This window comes from Trachemys scripta, chromosome 14, assembly GCF_013100865.1.
Source record: "Trachemys scripta elegans isolate TJP31775 chromosome 14, CAS_Tse_1.0, whole genome shotgun sequence".
Taxonomy (NCBI): domain Eukaryota; kingdom Metazoa; phylum Chordata; order Testudines; family Emydidae; genus Trachemys; species Trachemys scripta.
Window position 1 is genome coordinate 4,181,681 of NC_048311.1, and position 19,440 is coordinate 4,201,120.

The 19,440-nt window shown below is 47.1% G+C and overlaps 2 protein-coding genes and 1 long non-coding RNA gene across 3 annotated transcripts in view; 2 read left to right on the top strand and 1 right to left on the bottom strand.

Annotated features, from left to right (window-relative positions):
• Window positions 1–19,440, bottom strand: part of LOC117887162 (butyrophilin subfamily 1 member A1-like) — a 292,990-nt gene that overhangs the window by 99,411 nt on the left and 174,139 nt on the right. The gene's annotated exons all lie outside the window — the stretch shown is intronic.
• LOC117887197 (butyrophilin subfamily 2 member A1-like) overlaps window positions 1–19,440 on the top strand; it is a 305,733-nt gene that overhangs the window by 46,688 nt on the left and 239,605 nt on the right. The window lies entirely within an intron of this gene.
• Window positions 15,925–18,210, top strand: LOC117887231. The gene is made up of 2 exons (XR_004648147.1): window positions 15,925–15,992; window positions 17,445–18,210. It is a non-coding gene; the product is annotated as an uncharacterized LOC117887231 (long non-coding RNA).

The following is a 19,440-nucleotide window of genomic DNA, read 5'->3' on the forward strand; positions in this document are numbered from 1 at the left end:
CCCCCCCCCCTGCGTCCCGATATTTGTCTTTGGTGATCTGGTCACCCTAGACTGGCCACACCACAGCGCTTTCCTCCGAGCCAGATACACACCAGCAGTTAATGCTCTGCCAGGTCTGACTGAGGAGAGTTTAAAAATGTATTTAGCACACAGCAGCACCTAGTGGCTGAACAGTATAATACAGTTTAGCATTCCATTACATCTTCCCCTGTAAATCCTACATTCCTACCATTTACAGTATTTACACTATCACACTGTATTTGGAGTGCTGTACGGATCAGTCTGTCAGGTATCTCTGAATGTACTGGTCTTCTGATTACATGACCCAAATATGTAACAGATTGGTCCTTTGGGTGTTCATTAGTTGCAATGACTGACTGTGGTCCTTCTGGAATCCTTGAGTCGTCTTCTTGCTCTGCGTCCACCATCTGTAGAGTTTGCTCTGTCGATTGTTTTTTTTGAGAAACAAACTGTAGATACTGACAATTTCTGTTGAGCTCTCCTCTGTCAGTCTCGACTACATACAACCTGGGCGCTGAATTATTTTTTACGACAGCTGGAGTATTCCATTCTTTTTCTCCATCCAGTTTGACACAAACACCGTCACCAGGTTCTAGACGTGGTAGGTCTCTGAATGGTGTCTGTTGTAAAAGTGTTCCTAAGCTCTTTTTGCCTTTTTATTTGACTTGACTACTCCCTACGTTGGGAGGGCAATTCTGAGTTATCTTCCTATCAGGAGTTGTGCGACACTGTATCCAAGAGCTGCTATTGGTGTTGATCTGTAACTCAGAAGAGCAAAGAATGGATCTTTCTGCTGTAGGATATTCTTGACTGTCTGTACAGTGGAGTCGCATCATAGGCGCATTTAACTTACGGAATTTTAACTAGACGCACTCGGCAAAAAACAAAAAAAGAAAAATAACAAATTGTACCTGTAGTGCGGGCGAGTCCGCCCGCCATTCCACTCAATGAGCATTTGACTACACGCGATTTTCGCCTTACGCGCTGACTTCAGAACCTAACCCCCGTGTAAGATGCGACTCCTCTGTACAGCTCTTTCAGCTTCTCCATTCGCTTGTGAGTAATATGGGCTGCTAGTAATATGAGGAAGGCCATATTTTATTTGGATAAATTAAATTCTGCTGCAGTGAATTGTGGTCCATGCTCTGTCACAAGTTCTTCTGGAACCCTGAAATGAGCAAAAGTGCACTTCAGTTGCTCTATAACACTGTGGTGTGTTACGTCTTTCAAGTACACTATTTCTATATACCTGGAAAAATCATCCACAACTACCAAGTAATGATGTCCCCTGAATTCACATAAATCTGCAGTGAGTCTCTTCCAAGGTCTCTTTCATTCAGACTAGCTCCTTCTTTGCATCATTAATTGCTACTGGCCATGTCCTTTTTCCTGCAGTCTTCAGCAAAGGAGCTCTGGGAGCCCATTCTGGATCCTCCTCCATGCACATGACTGTGTGCAATGTTCTCAGCTGGAAAAGCACCTTCCTGCTCCTCCCTGGGGGGGCGTCTTTTCCTTTCGGATGGACTTCTTTATACCCCAGCTCCGGTTCAGGCTTTGTGTTGCTCTTCCAGGCCTCTGAGGGGGAGAGGTCCCTTGTCTCGTCCCTTCTTATTTCAGCTTCCTCTTGGATGTAGGGTGACCAGATGTCCAGATTTTATAGGGACGGTCCCAATATTTGGAGCCTTTTCTTATATAGATGCCTATTGCCTCCCACCCCTGTCCCAATTTTTTACATTTGCTATCTGGTCACCCTACTTGGAGGTGTGTTTTTATGTTATTAACGTGGTTGCTTTTCCCTTTAGCAACCGGAATCCCCACGTCAGACAGCCCATCTTCCACCTGATGGTCCTGTATCGCTGCACCCACCACAGCGCTGACCTTGTCTCCAGCTGGCTGGCATAGCTCGCCGCTGTTTTCTGGAGAGGATTCATCTTCTCTCTCTGGCATAATTTTATCTCTTTCCACAAGGCCTCTGGGGTCTCCTGGTTCATATGTATCTCAGAACTGGGCTACATTCCACACTCGATCTTAAGCTGATTCTGGAGCATCATCAGCTCCTTCTGCAGCAACAAACACTGCTGTTCCCTGGTCACCTTCCAGTGCTGAGACGGGCTCCTTCCAGTGCTCCTGCTCCCGCTGGACGCCTTGGGCTGAGATCCAGTCCCTTGTCAGCGCATCTCCTCTAGCTCCTCCTCAGCCTTTGGGCCTGGAGGGTGCTCAGCTGTGCAAGGCCTTCTGCCCTGCTCCCCTCAGCTGCAGCAACCTTTTCTTCTAGCTCTTGCCAGTTCATTAGTGGGTGGGTTTGTTGGGTAGCTGTAGAGGACACAGCAACTACTGCAGCTTCCCTTTTAACCAGCACCTCCGTATCTGAGCCTGTTAACATCCAGCTCTTCAGTGGGTGATCAACTTGTTCCCCTAAAAACCTTCCAGGACACCCACTGCATCACTCCCCTCCCCTGTGTAAATGCAGCCTCCTGGTGATTTATTGCTGGGCTCTCTCTTATCGCACACACCAGAGCCATCAGCCTGCACCTCTGCCCTCTCCTGAGCCATGAGCTTTAGTCTGTCTAATTCTTTAACTAGTTTCAGAATCTGTTCCTTCTCCTCTATTAGGAAACATCTACATTGGAGCTAAGAGGTGTGACTCCCAGCTCATGTAGACGTAGCTGAGCTAGCACCTAACAATAGCCATGTGGCCAGGATGGCACAGGTGGCAACTTCAGCTACCTGCCTGAGTACAAACCCGCCCAGCCCCCTTGGTGTGTACTCAGGCAGCTGGCCTGAGCTGCCCACACTACCCTGGCTAAACTGCTGCCTTCAGCATGCTAGCCTGAGCAGAGTTAGTGTAGGTACGTCTACATGAACTGGGAATCTCACCTCCCAGTTCAGTTGCAGACATACCCTCAGTTTCACCTTCTCCAACTTTCTTCCTTCTAAGTGGTGTGGCAGGCTCATGTGTTTCAGCAAACCGTCCTCTAGTTTCCCAGCCACACCATTCATATCCTGCAGCCCTTTCTGGGCCCCTCCTTCGCAAGGCCTAGGGCTTGTTCAAGCCCTTCCCATTTTGGGTCCTGGGTAACTTTCCTCCTGCATGGCTCATTTTCTATCTTGGCTGCCTCCAGTTTGGCTGCCTTGAGACTGTTGTTCTCCAGCTCCCTGTTGCTTTACTCCTCCCTTGGCTGAACTATTCTGGTCTCCAGGTGCTGCTTCTTCTCTAGGGCCTGGGCTCCTTGACCAGGGATATTGGCAATTCCAACTGCCACTTCCTCCCTGTGGTGTGGTGCCTGGCGCTTGGTACGTTCAGCAGCTGAGAGTTTCTCCTGAATATCAATAATCACACCAGTCCTTGGCTCACATGGGAGCTGGAGCTTTATCTTCAATGGCTGGGTTTCTTGGGAGCTAGAGCAGAATTTCTTCTGCCAAATGCCCTATTCCTGTTTCAGTGCATTGACCCATTTGCTGTTCAATAGCCCTCTCAGAGCTCTTGTCACACCCCTCTCCTGGGACCACCAGAAATGCTGAATCACATTTAGCTTCTGCCCTGGCTCCCCTGGCCCAGAGAGCCTGCTGTCCACTAAGCTGCTGGTTGGATCATTTTCCAAAGGAGTCCTTTCAGGTTCTTGGAGGAAGCTGCTCAAGCACCCCCAATTCCCAAGCTTTGAACCTGGGAGTGAGGCTAAGGTATCCCTGGTAAGCAGAGGGATGTCTGAAACCCATGGCTGGCCTCTCCTTCTGATGCTTATACCCCAGGGCCTGCTTTCTTAGCACCCATTTTACCCAATACTAGAAACTCTCACTGCCCCATAGCGACATCCCCTCTGCCCAAAATCCAAAGTTCTTGTAGGGCAGCATCTTTTTACATGTCCCCTTTACCTGCACTCGAAACAAATTAACCCTGGGGGGGGGTCACTTTTCCCAGCCCAAAATGGGGTTCCCACAGTCCTGGGCCTGACCTCCCCATGGCAGGATGTCTTTAATAACCTGGGACTCCCCTGTTCCCAAAGTGTTCTGGGAAACCAGGCCAGTCTCCCCATCCTTGCTCCTGGAGGCAGCCCCATCTTAGGTGCCCGTCCTGCCCACAGTCTGTGCACAGCATTGGACCAGCCCTGTCTGCAGTGGGTCAGGGTGACTCTTTCCAGTCACTGGCCCTCCTCAGTGCGTCGCTGTGGGTGCCTGGGCACTTCCAGCAATGGGAGCTGGAACACCCTTGGCTGTTGCTGCCTTCCAGACATCAGCTTGGGAGAGTGAATGTCCCTCCGACATGGAAGGTGTCTGTGACATGCTGCTCTGTCAGCCCTCCTGGGTGAGTCTCAGAGCCGGGGTGACAGACTTTGGCTCATGCAGTTTGTGCTACAGCATTAAACACAGCTGTGTAGATGTTGTGTCTGGGGCTGGAGCTTGGGTTTGAAGCCCCCCCTGCTCCCTGGGTTTAAGAGCCTGAAATTCAGACTGAGCCAGAAGGTCTGTATGGCTCTTTTTAGCGCCATAGCAGGAGCCCCACAAACCTCAGTCTGTGGACCGAGCTGTGGGACTTGCTGCTGCGGGGTGTGTAGACGAACCCAAAGTGTCTCCAGAGTCTGGGTGTGAAAGTTCCCAGCATGTCTGACCCAGGGCCGGTTAATGAGAGCGAGGGGGGTGGCTGGTGCTGTTGTTAGATGGAGACACCTGAGCTCCTGAGTATCTGAGACAGTCTCTGTGACCATTATCCACTCTAGGAGACACCCAGGTGCAGCTGCAGAGGGTCTGTGCCACTCGCAGAGTCCATGGGACAAATCTCTCTGGGCAGAGAGTTCAGGCTGGAGCAAAGTCTCCATTTTCAACCTGATGTGGGGGTGAGATCAGGGTCTGGAGGGGGCAATTTTTCTACCAAGGGCAAATTTAACAGCAGCTCTGGAGTGTTTCATAGCTGATGCCCTGAACATGGCCTGCCCGTAATTGTGTGTTTCTGGGGATGTTGACAGTCACTCACTGCAAGTCTCTGGAGTTTGGACTCCTAAGTTGCTCAGACAGGTTTGAAGTGGGGCTGGGAGAAATGTTTTGGAGAAATAGTTTATATTTTTGCTTCGATTGAAACTATTCCTGAATCCATGTTGAGTTTTCTTACTAGTTTAAATGAACAGAAAAAGGTGCCCCCTGTGTGATGTGAGGCAGGAATTGGAATGTGGGTCTCCTCCCCTCAGGTGAGGGCTGGAACCACTGGGCTCTGAATGTCTGATGTGGGGCTTCCTCAATCTCTCCTGTTGAAGACGTCCCCCTGTGTCTAAACACTGCCATGTGCACTGGGCCATAGCGTGGGGGTGAGAATGACTCTGCAGCCCAGTGGGTTGGGCCGTATCTTGGAGCCCAGAGTCCAGCTCCCCTGCTCCAGTGACCCTGTAATTACTGACCTATAATCCCAGTGAGGGGAGAGGTACGGCCCCTGGCACAGCAATGTCTCAGGCTGTGTCTGCCGGGGTTTCCTTGCACCGATGTAGCTGCCCCGGTGCAAACTCCTAGTCCAGACGCACTGCACAGGTATGGACTGGGACTGGCACCTGATGCACCTTCTCCCAGATGGAGGGGGCAGGAAGTGAGGAAATCCCCCCTCCAAAGCAACAGAGTTTCCCTGGGGTCTGCCCGGTCCCTCATATGCCTCTGCCTCCCAGGTGCCTGCAACTCCACAGCACCACTTGGCCCTTGCCTCTATTCATCCATAACCCCAGTGAGGGGAGGGGGGACGGCCACTGACATAACCCAGCCAGCCTCCTCTGACTTTAGCGCAGGCAGGAAGGGGTTAAGCCCTAAGGATGCATTGCGCACCAGGGCCCAGGGAACCTGATTGCAGGGGCTTCAGCGAACCGGGCCAGAGAGGTGGCTCAGCAGGGGAGGGTGCCCAGGGGTGAAGTAGCTCCACACTCCCTGGGGACAGGACCCTGCCCCGGGAGCTGCTGTGGATCCTGCAGGTTTGGGACGTGAACAGGCTGAAAATCACACACACACACACACTCCAGAGCTTAGCTGAGGAGAGGAGAGGCTTCCTTGTGCCAGTGCTGGGGGGAAGGGGGGACAGGGGAGGTTGGCACATGCATATTGGGCTGTATTGTAGGAGCATTGCCAGCAGATCGAGGAAAGTGATTATTCCCCTCTATTCGGCACTGGTGAGGCCACCTCTGGAGTACTGCATCCAGTTTTGGTCCATCCACTACAGAGAGGATATGGACAAATTGGAGAGAGTCCAGCGGAGGGCAACAAAAATGATTAGGGGGCTGGGGCACATGATTTACGAGGAGAGGCTGAGGGAACTGGGCCTGTTTAGTCTGCAGAAGAAAAGAGTGAGGGAGGATTTGATAGCTTCCTTCAATTACCTGAAGGAGAGTTCCAAAGAGGATTGAGCTCGGCTGTTCTCAGTGGTGGCAGATGACCGAACAAGGAGCAATGGTCTCAAGATGCAGTGGGGGAGGTCTAGGTTGGATATTAGGAAACATTATTTCACTATGAGGGTGGTGAAGCACTGGAGTGGGTTACCTAGGGAAGTGGTGGAATCTCCATCCTTAGAGGTTTTTAAGGCCCAGCTTGACAAAGCCCTGGCTGGGATGATTTAGTTGGTGTTGGTCCTGGTTTGAGCAGGGGGTTGGACTAGATGACCTCCTGAGGTCTCTTACCAACCCTAATCTTCTATTACACAGAGTGAGGCAGGAGCCTGGGGGCAGAGGGGGCTGGCTGGGGCAGTGACAAGAATGGGGTGGGCACAGGCTAAGGAGAGGCAGGCATAGAATATCAGGGTTGGAAGGGACCTCAGGAGGTCATCTAGTCCAACCCCCTACTCAAAGCAGGACCAATCCCCAGTTTTTGCCCCAGATCCCTAAATGGCCCCCTCAAGGATTGAACTCACAACCCTGGGTTTAGCAGGCCAATGCTCAAACCACTGAGCTAACCCTCCCCACGATGCTGAGTGTCCAGAGGGGGGTTCAAACCCTGGGCCCTCAGATTAAGAGCCTGATGTTTTACTGACTGAGCTAACAAGGGCCATAGAGTATGCATGAGGGGCAGGACTGGAGATGAGGGGAGGGGTGGGCATGAGGGGCCAAAGGGGGACAGGTGAAGAGGCAAGCACTGGGGCTCAGAGGAGGGGAGAGGGACAGAGCTCGCATCAGGGGACACAAGGGGTGAACAGAGGGCAGGCACTGGGAAGGCAGAGGGTGGGTAGAAGGAGGGGCTGGCACCAGGGGAAAGGAGGTGTTGGGAGAAGGTGCAGGTGACAAGGGTGAGGGGTAAGGCGGGTGCCAGAGGGCCATGGGGGGTGAGGGGTGGGGCAGACCCCAAGGGACAACATGGGAGCAAAGGAAAGGAACAGTCATAAAAGTGGAAAAGGGCATGAGGGGTGGGTGCCAGGAAGACAGAGGGGGGTGAGGGAAGGGGCAGTCACCAGGAAGGATGTGGTGACTGAGCAGAAGGGCAGATGCAAGGAGAGGAGAGCAAATGGGCACCAGGGGGCAGATTGGGGGAAAGGGAACAGGTGAGGACAGGGGGGCAGAGAGAGGGGTGTGGAGATGTGGACACCAGGGGGGCAGAAGGACAATGAGGGGAGGAGTGAGCACCAGTGGGGCAGAGATGGGGTGAGGGAAATGGCTTACACCAGGGGTCCAAAGGGGAGAAGGGAAGGGCAGGCACCATGGAAGCAGATGGGGGCAATGATAGAGATGGGCTTCATGGGGGCAGAGGAAAAGTGAAGGGAGGGGCTGGCATCAGGGCACTACATAAGAACAGCCGTACTGGGTACGACCAAAGGTCCATCTAGCCCAGTATCCTGTCTACCAACAGTGGTCAATGCCAGGTGCCCCAGAGGGAGTGAACCTAACAGGTAATGATCAAGTGATCTCTCTCCTGCCATCCATCTCCACCCTCTCACAAACAGAGGCTAGGGACACCATTCCTTACCCGTCGTGGCGAATAGCCATTAATGGACTTAACCTCCAGGAATTTATCCAGTTCTCTTTTAAACGCTGTTATAGTCCTAGCCTTCACAACCTCCTCAGGTAAGGAGTTCCACAAGTTGACTGTGTGCTGTGTGCAGAAGAACTTCCTTTTATTTGTTTTAAACCTGCTGCCTATTAATTTCATTTGGTGACCCCTAGTTCTTGTATTATGGGAATAAGTAAATAACTTTTCCTTATCCACTTTCTCCACATCACTCATAATTTTATATACCTCTATCATATCCCCCCTTAGTCTCGTCTTTTCCAAGCTGAAAAGTCCTAGCCTCTTTAATCTATCCACATATGGGACCCTCTCCAAACCCCTAATAATTTTAGTTACCCTTCTCTGAACCTTTTCTAGTGCCAGGATATCTTTTTTGAGATGAGGAGACCACATCTGTATGCAGTATTCGAGATGTGGGCGTACCATTGATTTATATAAGGACAATAATATATTCTCCATCTTATTCTCTATTCCCTTTTTAATGACTCCTAACATCCTGTTTGCTTTTTTGACTGTCTCTGCACACTGCATGGACATCTTCAGAGAACTATCCACGATGACTCCAAGATCTTTTTCCTGATTTGTTGTAGCTAAATTAGCCCCCATCATATTGTATATATAGTTGGGGTTATTTTTTCCAATGTGCATTACTTTACATTTATCCACATTAAATTTCATTTGCCATTTTGTTGCCCAATCACTTAGTTTTGTGAGATCTTTTTGAAGTTCTTCACAGTCTGCTTTGGTCTTAACTATCTTGAGCAGTATAGTATCATCTGCAAACTTTACCACCTCACTTTTTACCCCTTTCTCCAGATCATTTATGAATAAGTTGAATAGGATTGGTCCTAGGACTGACCCTTGGGGAACACCACTAGTTACCCCTCTCCATTCTGAGAATTTACTATTAATTCCTACCCTTTGTTCCCTGTCTTTTAACCAGTTCTCAGTCCATGAAAGGACCTTCCCTTTTATCCCATGACAACTTAATTTACTTAAGAGCCTTTGGTGAGGGACCTTGTCAAAGGCTTTCTGGAAATCTAAGTACACTATGTCCACTGGATCCCCCTTGTCCACATGTTTGTTGACCCCTTCAAAGAATTCTAATAGATTAGTAAGACACGATTTCCCTTTAGAGAAACTGTGCTGACTTTTGCCGAACAATTTATGTTCTTCTATGTGTCTAACAATTTTATTCTTTACTATTGTTTCGACTAATTTGCCCGGTACCGACGTTAGACTTACCGGTCTGTAATTGCCAGGATCACCTCTAAAACCCTTTTTAAATATTGGCGTTACATTAGCTATCTTCCAGTCATTGGGTACAAAAGCCGATTTAAAGGACAGTTTACAAACCCTAGTTAATAGTGCCGCAATTTCACATTTGAGTTCTTTCAGAACCTTGAGTGAATGCCATCTGGTCCCAGTGACTTGTTAATGTTAAGTTTATGAATTAATTCCAAAATCTCCTCTTGTGACACTTCAATCTGTGACAGTTCCTCAGATTTGTCACCTACAAAAGCCGGTTCAGGTTTGGGAATCTCCCTAACATCCTCAGCCATGAAGACTGAAGCAAAGAATTCATTTAGTTTCTTTGCAATGACTTTATCATCTTTAAGCGCTCCTTTTCTATCTCTATCATCGAGGGGCCCCATTGGTTGTTTAACGGGCTTCCTGCTTCTGATGTACTTAAAAACATTTTGTTATTACCTTTTGAGTTTTTGGCTAGCCGTTCTTCAAACTCCTCTTTGGCTTTTCTTATTACATTTTTACACTTAATTTGGCAGTGTTTATGCTCCTTTCTATTTACCTCGCTAGGATTTGACTTCCACTTTTTAAAGGAAGTCCTTTTATCTCTTACTGCTTCTTTTACATGGTTGTTAAGCCACGGTGGCTCTTTTTTAGTTTTTTTACCGTGTTTCTTAATTTGGGGTATACATTTAAGTTGGGCCTCTATTATGGTGTCTTTAAAAAGCGCCCATCCAGCTTGCAGGGATTTCACTTTAGTCACTGTACCTTTTAATTTCTGTTTAACTAACCCCCTCATTTTTGCATAGTTCCCCTTTTTGAAATTATATGCCACAGTGTTGGGCTGTTGAGATGTTCTTCCCACCACAGGGATGTTAAATGTTGTTATATTACGGTCACTATTTCCAAGCGGTCCTGTTATTATTACCTCTTGGACCAGCTCCTGCGCGCCACTCAGGACTAAATCTAGAGTTGCCTCTCCCCTTGTGGGTTCCCGTACCAGCTGCTCCAAGAAGCAGTCATTTAAAGTATCGAGAAATTTTGTCTCTGCATTTTGTCCTGAGGTGACATGTTCCCAGTCAATATGGGGATAATTGAAATCCCCCACTATTATTGAGTTCTTAATTTTGATAACCTCTCTAATTTCCTTTAGCATTTCATCATCACTATCACTGTCCTGGTCAGGTGGTCGATAATAGATCCCTAATGTTATATTCTTATAAGAGCATGAAATTACTATCCATAGAGATTCTATGGAACATGTGGATTCACTTAAGATTTTTACTTCATTTGATTCTACATTTTCTTTCACATATAGTGCCACTCCCCACCCTGCACGACCTGTTCTGTCCTTCTGATATATTTTGTACCCCAGAATGATTGTGTCCCATTGATTGTCCTCAGTCCACCAGGTTTCTGTGATGCCTATTATATCAATATCCTCCTTTATCACGAGGCACTCCCGTTCACCCATCTTATTATTTAGACTTCTAGCATTTGTGTATAAGCACTTAAAAAACTTGTCACTGTTTATTTGTCTGCCCTTTTCTGATGTGTCAGATTCTTTAGGTGAATGTTTCTCGTCTGATCTTGCCCTTACATTATCCTCTTCCATCCTCTGTTCCTGACTATAACCTAGAGAATCTCTATCAATAGACTCATAGACTCATAGACTTTAAGGTCAGAAGGGACCATTATGATCATCTAGTCTGACTCCCGCATTATGCAGGCCACAAAAGCTGACCCACCTACTGTCCCTTAACTCAGCTGTTGAAATCCCCAGATCGTGATTTAAAGACTTCAAGTTGAAGAGAATCCTCCAGCTAGCGACCCCTGCCCCATGCTGCGGAGGAAGGCAAAAAACCTCCAGTGCCTCTGCCAATCTACCCTGGAGGAAAATTCCTTCCCGACCCCAAATATGGCAATCAGTAGAACCCCGAGCATGTAGGCAAGATTCTCCAGCCAGACCCTCATTGACCATTGATACTATTTACCAGCGATGGCACGTTATTGACTAATTGACTAAAATCACGTTATCCCATCAAACCATTCCCTCCATAAACTTATCTAGCTTAATCTTAAAGCCAGAGAGGTCTTTCGCCCCCACTGTTTCCCTCCGAAGGCTGTTCCAAAATTTCACCCCTCTAATGGTTAGAAACCTTCGTCTAATTTCAAGCCTAAACTTCCCCACGGCCAGTTTATATCCATTCATTCTCGTGTCCACATTAGTACTGAGCTGAAATAATTCCTCTTCCTCCCTGGTATTTATCCCTCTGATATATTTAAAGAGAGCAATCATATCCCCCCTCAGCCTTCTTTTGATTAGGGTAAACAAACCGAGCTCCTCGAGTCTCCTTTCATATGAAAGTTTTTCCATTCCTCGGATCATCCTAGTGGCCCTTCTCTGTACCCGTTCCAGTTTGAGTTCATCCTTTTTATACGTGGAAGACCAGAACTGCACACAGTACTCTAAATGAGGTCTCACCAGTGCCTTGTATAACAGAAGCAGCACCTCCTTGTCCCTACTAGAAATACCTCGCCTAATGCATCCCAAGACCGCATTAGCTTTTTTCACGGCCACGTCACATTGCCGACTCATAGTCATCCTGCGGCCAACCAGGACTCCGAGGTCCTTCTCCTCTGTTACTTCCAACCGATGCGTCCCCAGCTTATAACTAAAATTCTTGTTAGTCATCCCTAAATGCATCACCTTACACTTTTCACTATTAAATTTCATCCTATTTCTGTTACTCCAATTTACAAGGTCATCCAAGTCTCCCTGCAGGATATCCCGATCCTTCTCCGAATTGGCAATACCTCCCAACTTTGTGTCATCCGCAAACTTTATCAGCCCACTCCTACATTTGGTTCCGAAGTCAGTGATAAATAGATTAAATAAAATCGGACCCAAAACCGAACCTTGAGGAACTCCACTGGTGACCTCCCTCCAACCTGACAGTTCACCTTTCAGTATGACCCGCTGCAGTCTCCCCTTTAACCAGTTCTTTATCCACCTCTGGATTTTCATATCAATCCCCATCTTTTCCAATTTAACCAATAATTCCTCGTGCAGTACTGTATCAAACGCTTTACTAAAATCGAGGTATATTAGATCCACCGCATTTCCTTTATCTAAAAAGTCTGTTACTTTCTCAAAGAAGGAGATCAGGTTGGTTTGGCACGATCTGCCTTTCATAAAACCATGTTGTAATTTGTCCCAATTGCCATTGACCTCAAGGTCCTTAACGACTTTCTCCTTCAAAATTTTTTCCAAGACCTTGCATACTACAGATGTTAAACTAACGGGCCTGTAGTTACCCGGGTCACTTTTTTTCCCTTTCTTGAAAATAGGAACCACATTGTCTATTCTCCAGTCCAACGGTACCACCCCCGAGTTTACAGATTCATTAAAAATTATCGCTAACGGGCTTGCAATTTCTCGTGCCAGTTCCTTCAGTATTCTCGGATGAAGATCATCCAGTCCGCCCGATTTAGTCCCGTTAAGCTGTTCAAGTTTGGCTTCTACCTCGGATACGGTAATGTCAATCCCCCCTCCTTTATTCCCCTCTGTCATGCTGGCTCTATTTCTAAGCCCTTCATTAGCCTCATTAAAGACCGATGCAAAATATTCGTTTAGATATTGTGCCATGCCTAGATTATCCTTAATCTCCACTCCATCTACAGTTTTCAGCGGTCCCACTTCTTCTTTCTTTGTTTTCTTCCTATTTATATGGCTATAAAACCTCTTACTATTGGTTACTACTGAGGCCTCTCAGAGTTGGTAAGACAACTCCCACCTGTTTGTGCTCTCTGTATGTGTGTATATATATCTCCTCAATATTTATTCCACTCTGTATGCATCCAAAGAAGTGGGCTGTAGTCCACGAAAGCTTATGCTCTAAAAAATTTGTTAGTCTCTAAGGTGCCACAAGTACTCCTGTTCTTTTTGCGGATACAGATTAACACGGCTGCTACTCTGAAACAGTTCCTATTAGTATTTACTTCCCTAAAAACATTAAATAGTTCTCTGTCCGTATCCAGGCTAGATCCTGGCAGTCTATAGCACACCCCAAGCACTATCCCAGGGGAGGCTCTAGTAGTTCTTTTACCAAGTGTGAGTATTGCCCAGACAGACTCTGTCTTATCCATTCCATCAGTTATTATTTCTTTACAGTTTACCTCATTATTGACATACAATGCTACTCCCCCACCTTTACCTTTGTTCTGGTCGTTCCTAAACAGCACATACCCTTCTATACCTGTACTCCAGTCATGACTACTGTTCCACCATGTTTCGGTTATTCCTACGATATCTGGTTTCATTTCTTGGACCAGGAGCTCCAATTCCTCCATTTTGTTACCTAGGCTTCTCGCATTGGTGTATAAACATCTTAATGTATGCCATTTCGCCTCTCTCCCATTAGTTATGCAATTTGGTACGGACCCCGTACTGTCCATCCCCCCCCCCTCCTTCTTATGTCCAATCCCTTACCCCTAGGTATATCTGTGCTTATCTCATCACCCTCCTTTTCAATGTTGGAATCTGGCGTGGAGATTAACTGGACATCTCCCAACCGTCTCCCCCAAATTCCTAGTTTAAAGCTCTTTTGATGAGATGAGCCAGTCTCCCTCCCAGAAGTCTATTTCCTTCCCTACTCAGGTGAAGTCCATCCCGTTTCTGTTCCTGAAAGCCTCCCAGTGGCCATACATCCCAAAGCCCTCCTTATAGCGTCACTCCCTTAGCCAGCTATTGATCCTCACAATTCTGTCAGCCCTTTGCTGCCCTTCTCTAGGAACAGGCAGAATCCCACTGAAGATAATCTGAGCCTCGATTTCCTTAAGTGTCTTCCCCAGCCTGGCATAATCTCCCTTGAGTCTCTCTAGTGAGAACCTATCCGTGTCATTCGTTCCTACGTGAAGGATGATCAAGGGGTTCTTACCTGCTCCTTTTAGGATCCTTTTCAACCGCAGGTCCACATCCCGTATTTTAGCGCCCGGTAGACAGCACACCCTTCTGTTTTCTGGGTCTGCCCTGGTCACAGGCCTGTCTAACCTCCTCAGTAAGGAGACTCTCCTCTAAGAGAAGTCTCTGTCCGATCCACATGCTCCTCTGCAGCAGTCGGCTTTCCCCCATCTCCTAGTTTAAAAACTGCTCTACAACCTTTTTAATGTTTAGTGCCAGCAGTCTGGTTCCACTTTGGTTTAGGTGGAGCCCATCCTTCCTGTATAGGCTCCCCCCATCCCAAAAGTTTCCCCAGTTCCTAATGAATGTAAACCCCTCCTCTCTACACCATCGTCTCATCCACGCATTGAGACTCTGAAGCTCTGCCTGCCTACCTGGGCCTGTGCGTGGAACTGGGAGCATTTCTGAGAATGCCACCATAGAGGTCCTGGATTTCAGTCTCTTCCCTAGAAGCCTAAATTTGGCCTCCAGGACGTCTCTCCTACCCTTCCCTATGTCATTGGTACCTACATGTACCACGACCACCAACTCCTCCCCAGCACTACACATAAGTCTATCTAGATGCCTCGAGAGATCCGCAACCTTCGCACCAGGCAGGCAAGCCACCATACAGTTCTCCCGGTCATCACAAACCCAGCTATCTATGTTTCTAATGATCGAATCTCCCATTACTAACACCTGCCTTTTCCTCGTAACTGGAGTTCCCTCCCCCAGAGAGGTAACCTCAGTGCGAGAGGATACCCCAACACCATCTGGAAGGAGGGTCCCAACTATGGGAAGGTTTCCCTCTGCTCCCGTAGACTGCTCTGCTTCCCTGAGCCTTTCATCCTCCTCAACAGCGCAGGGGCTGTCTGACTGGAGGTGGGACAATTCTACAGTGTCCCGGAAAGCCTCATCAACATACCTCTCTGCCTCCCTTATCTCCTCCAGTTCTGCCACCCTGGCCTCCAAAGCCCGTACACGGTCTCTGAGGACCAGGAGCTCCTTGCACCGCTTGCACACATACGCCACCCGCCCACAGGACAGGTAATCGTACATGCCACACTCAGCGCAATAAACTGGATAGCCCCCATTCTGCTGCTGGGCTTCTGCCTGCATAGTCTTCTAGTTACTGAAGGGGTTGTTTAAAGCAAGAAGTTTTGACTGTAGTTTAGTTTATAGGTTTTACAGCAAAAACAACAGCAAGGGGCCCTTGCCCCCTTCCCAACTCCCTTGCGAAACTCCCTGTTAGCAGCCCCTTTATAAAGCCCTGGCCTGCTTGATAGCCCTGCCCACTGACTAAGGCTCAGCCAATTAACAGAGGCTTCTAGCTTTCAAACCTTCCTTTGAAGCTCACAGCTTCCAACTGCCAGCCACAGCAAAGGGTCCTTCAAACAACAAAACAAACAAACCGATTCAGCACACAGGGAGTAACCCCCAAACACAAACAAGCACACACTACAGACAGTCACTTACCCCAAGGGTGTTGTATTTGCTCCTCCTTCACTCCCTTGAGAAACTCTCTGCTAGCAGCCCCTGGTCGCAAAAAAAAAAAAGAGGGGTGGTGAGGGGTGCTGGTGTCAGGAGGACAGAGGGCGAGGGAAGGGGCAGGGGGGAGAACTAAGGGGAAGGTGCCAGGGGTGCGTGCGAAAGAAGGGGCAGGCACCATGGTGAGTGAGGGGAATGCAGGTTAATTTCCCTTTGATCCCAGTGACCAGCCCCTGCCCCCAGCACTGACTCTGTGACTCTCTCCCCAGTGGACGTGACTCTGGATCCAGGCACAGCTCATCCCAACCTCGTCCTGTCTGCGGATCGGAAACATGTGAGACACGAAAACTGGGATCCGCCCAACAAGTCTGAGGGATTTGAGCATGATATCTGGGTCCTGGGCGCTGAGGGGTTCGCGGGCGGGAGGCGTTACTGGGAGGTGGAGGTGGGAGGCAAGATAGGCTGGTACCTGGGGGTTTGTAGGGAATCTGTGAGCAGGAAGGGGAAGGTCACACTCACACCTGAGGATGGATACTGGGTTGTGTGGCTGAAGGGTGGGGTATACCAGGCCCTCACCTCCCCCTCGACCCCCCTCCCCGTGAGCATCAGGCCCAGCCGGGTGGGGATTTTCCTGGACTATGAGGCGGGCGAGGTCTCGTTTTACAATGTGACTGACAGGTCCCGTCTCTTCACTTTCACTGACACCTTCTCCGGGATGCTCCACCCTTATTTCAGTCCTGGTTACAGTGCTGGGGGTACAAACGTGGCTCCCCTGAAAATCTGCCCAGTCCCAGCTCAGACCGGAGGGAATCTCTGTCCCTGACAGTGACCCCACAACACAGACTGGCCCCTCCCAGCGCTGCTGCTCTTCCAGCCCCTCCAGTGGTGGAGGCCAGTTACTGCAGGTAACTGGACATTTTGTGCTGACCACATGCTGCCAGTTTCCCTTTTCAACTGGAGGTTCCAATCGAGAACCGGACACCTGGCAACCCCAGTCCAGGCTGGGTGAATGGGTCGCACTTGCTGGAAGGAGCCAGACAGATTTTCCCCCCTCCCTCTGTGTTTGCTCCACCCCTGGCACAGGGTGATGCTGGTAAGAAATACTGCCAGACAGCTGATGTTTTTTGCTGCCCTCACCTTTCCCCATCCTCTGTCCCAGGGGTAGCAGGTGGTGATGGACAGGGATTATTGACTCCTGTCAGAATATTCTATTCCTGTGAAATCTCAATGTAAAATATGAAAGAAAAAAGATTATTCTAATTTAGAAAATATTATTGTCAAAATGTATAAATGCAAGAACATTTTCATTTACATTTCAACAGCATTTCAAAAACAAGTATCTAAACATATTTTTAGAAATGGAATTATTTACATTATTTTTTTAAATTCTTCCCTCAAATCTATATTAAAGTTTAACTTCTCTAAATAGTGTAATTTGTAGTTCAGCTGTGGAATTTCAAGAAATCCAAAATATTTATCTTAACAAAAAAAATTATTAAATTGTCAGACTGGGTTGTTCAGTTACAATGTGTACATGTGTCATAAACATCACAACTACACACATGTGCAGCTGCTCTTGCTCTCTTTGCCTCTATTTATTGTCTTGACTGGTTCTCTCTGGAAGGCAGGGCACATACACCCACCCCCTGCACCACACCTTTGACAATTAATTGGTGAAAAAATGATAGAATTAATTAAGCAATATATTTAAGTTAACTCACACAAGATTATAAAATAGTCTTTGAACTTCTGTTAATATTAATTCATGTGATTTTTAACTTTCTAGCTTCATATAATCGGTAATCAAGATGTGACACTTCCTTTCTTGTTCTCACATCAAGAAAACACGGTCCCGAACCTCAAATGCTATCTTCCTATATATAGAAATCTTTTCTACAATATCCTTTTCTTAGTTTATTTTTCTTTAGAAATATTATTTGCAGGCAATGTACTGTCAGTGTCCACTGTTGATTTCAATGTACTGCTGGGCTCTTTATGTTCTTGGTTCTAAGGATGAAACAAATGTATTTTGGTAAAGAAACAGAGACGGGGTTGTATTCCTTTACTGAATCATCATAAATTAAGCTAATTGTATTAGAGACACTGGCACTTGATGACACATAACATGGAATTTGGTGATGCTTTATTAGGAAACCTTTCTTCTCAGCCATAAATCAGTCAAAAGGGTGACATTTTGTTGTCATGTGAGGTTTAGAGTACAAAGAAAATAAAGTTGCTCCAGGAAGTTAATCTCAGTTCCTCTCGGTTCTGTCCACCATCTTCAGGAATACTCTGTAAAAATAGTGACATTGATCTAATTCCTTCAAATTAGACATTGAACTAATTTCTTGAAGAGCTAGCTGAGCAGAGTATGAGGACAGGCACATCGCATGGCACTGCTTGGACTACTTTTTGTTTTTAACGTGATGCATTATGAACATTTTCAATGTAATAATTCAGTTTTGAAAATTTATTCACGATATGCCAATCATGTCAGAGTGCCCTAAACTTACTTTGATTATTTTAAAATAAACACCCTAAAGTTATCTTTTGATGGATTCATTTGTGTTTTTATCCAGTCTGCTGGTGTCTACGTGGAATGGACTGCTGAAGCTATGTGTTTTTTCCTAGAATTTAACACAGGGAAATGTTAATCTAAAAATAGATAATTTTTCCCTAAAATTTCCTTCAGAATATCTGCATTCCTTTCCCTATTTCTCACTGAATTATGTGTAATTACTGTGGCTTCTTATCCAATCTCATTGTGTTATTACATGAGAAAATATGTTGGCAAATAGGTTAATATACAATATGGTTTTTACTATCTGACAAGACATAAAAATGTGTTGTCACTCACAATTTACAGCATGAGGTGTCATGAAGAGATTGCAGACAATGTTCATTTTTATATGTCTAACTATGAATGGGCTCCCCCTCAGTTCCAGCCACCCTGGGCTGGCAAACCTCTGTGTGAGGTAAGCAGCCTCCAGTCTGCCAGGGAACCTCCACCAAGTGTCTTTATTACCTTTCATGGTGCATCACAGAATAGCAGCAGTTCGAGGAGCCCACTTCCTGCTCCCTGGTTCAGCCTTTTATACTGCTGCTTTCTTCTCAATGCTGAGCTAGTGACCTCACCAGGCTCCCTACAGGTGCAAGTGATCCCCTCTGCCCTTCTGTAACAAGGGGTGCTCTCATGGGACACCTACTGAGAGTACCAATTCAGGGCAATTTGCTGAGAAACAGGGAAGTCACAGCCTCAGGCTAGTGGTTCTCCACCTCTCAGGCACACCAAACCAGCCAAACAGAGAGGACTTCGGTTTCACCCCACTGGCTAACCAGAAGTCATACAGGCAATTCCCTCAGGTACCCCAGTTCCCTTGTACCACCAGTAGCACTCCTTATAGGGATGACTGATTATGAAAACCAGTGTCCCCAATTAAAGGTTCTGATCCCAAAGAATCAGCCACAAAACCCAAGTCAATATAAAAATCAAATCTTACCCAAAAATCACGATTTCGCCAATCTTTTAGGATGTAAAATCTAACAGTTTATTCATAAAAAGAAAGAAATATAGATGAGAGTTAAAATCGGTTAAAGGAATCAAATACATACAATTGAAAAGTTCTTGGTTCAGGCTTATAGTAGTGATGGAATAAACTGCTGGCTCAAATCAAGTCTCTGGAGTACACCCACAGATTTGGATGGGTCCTTCAGTCCTTTGTTTAGAGCTTCAGTTTGTAGCAAAGTTCCTCCAGAGATCAGAAGCAGGTCTGAAGACAAAA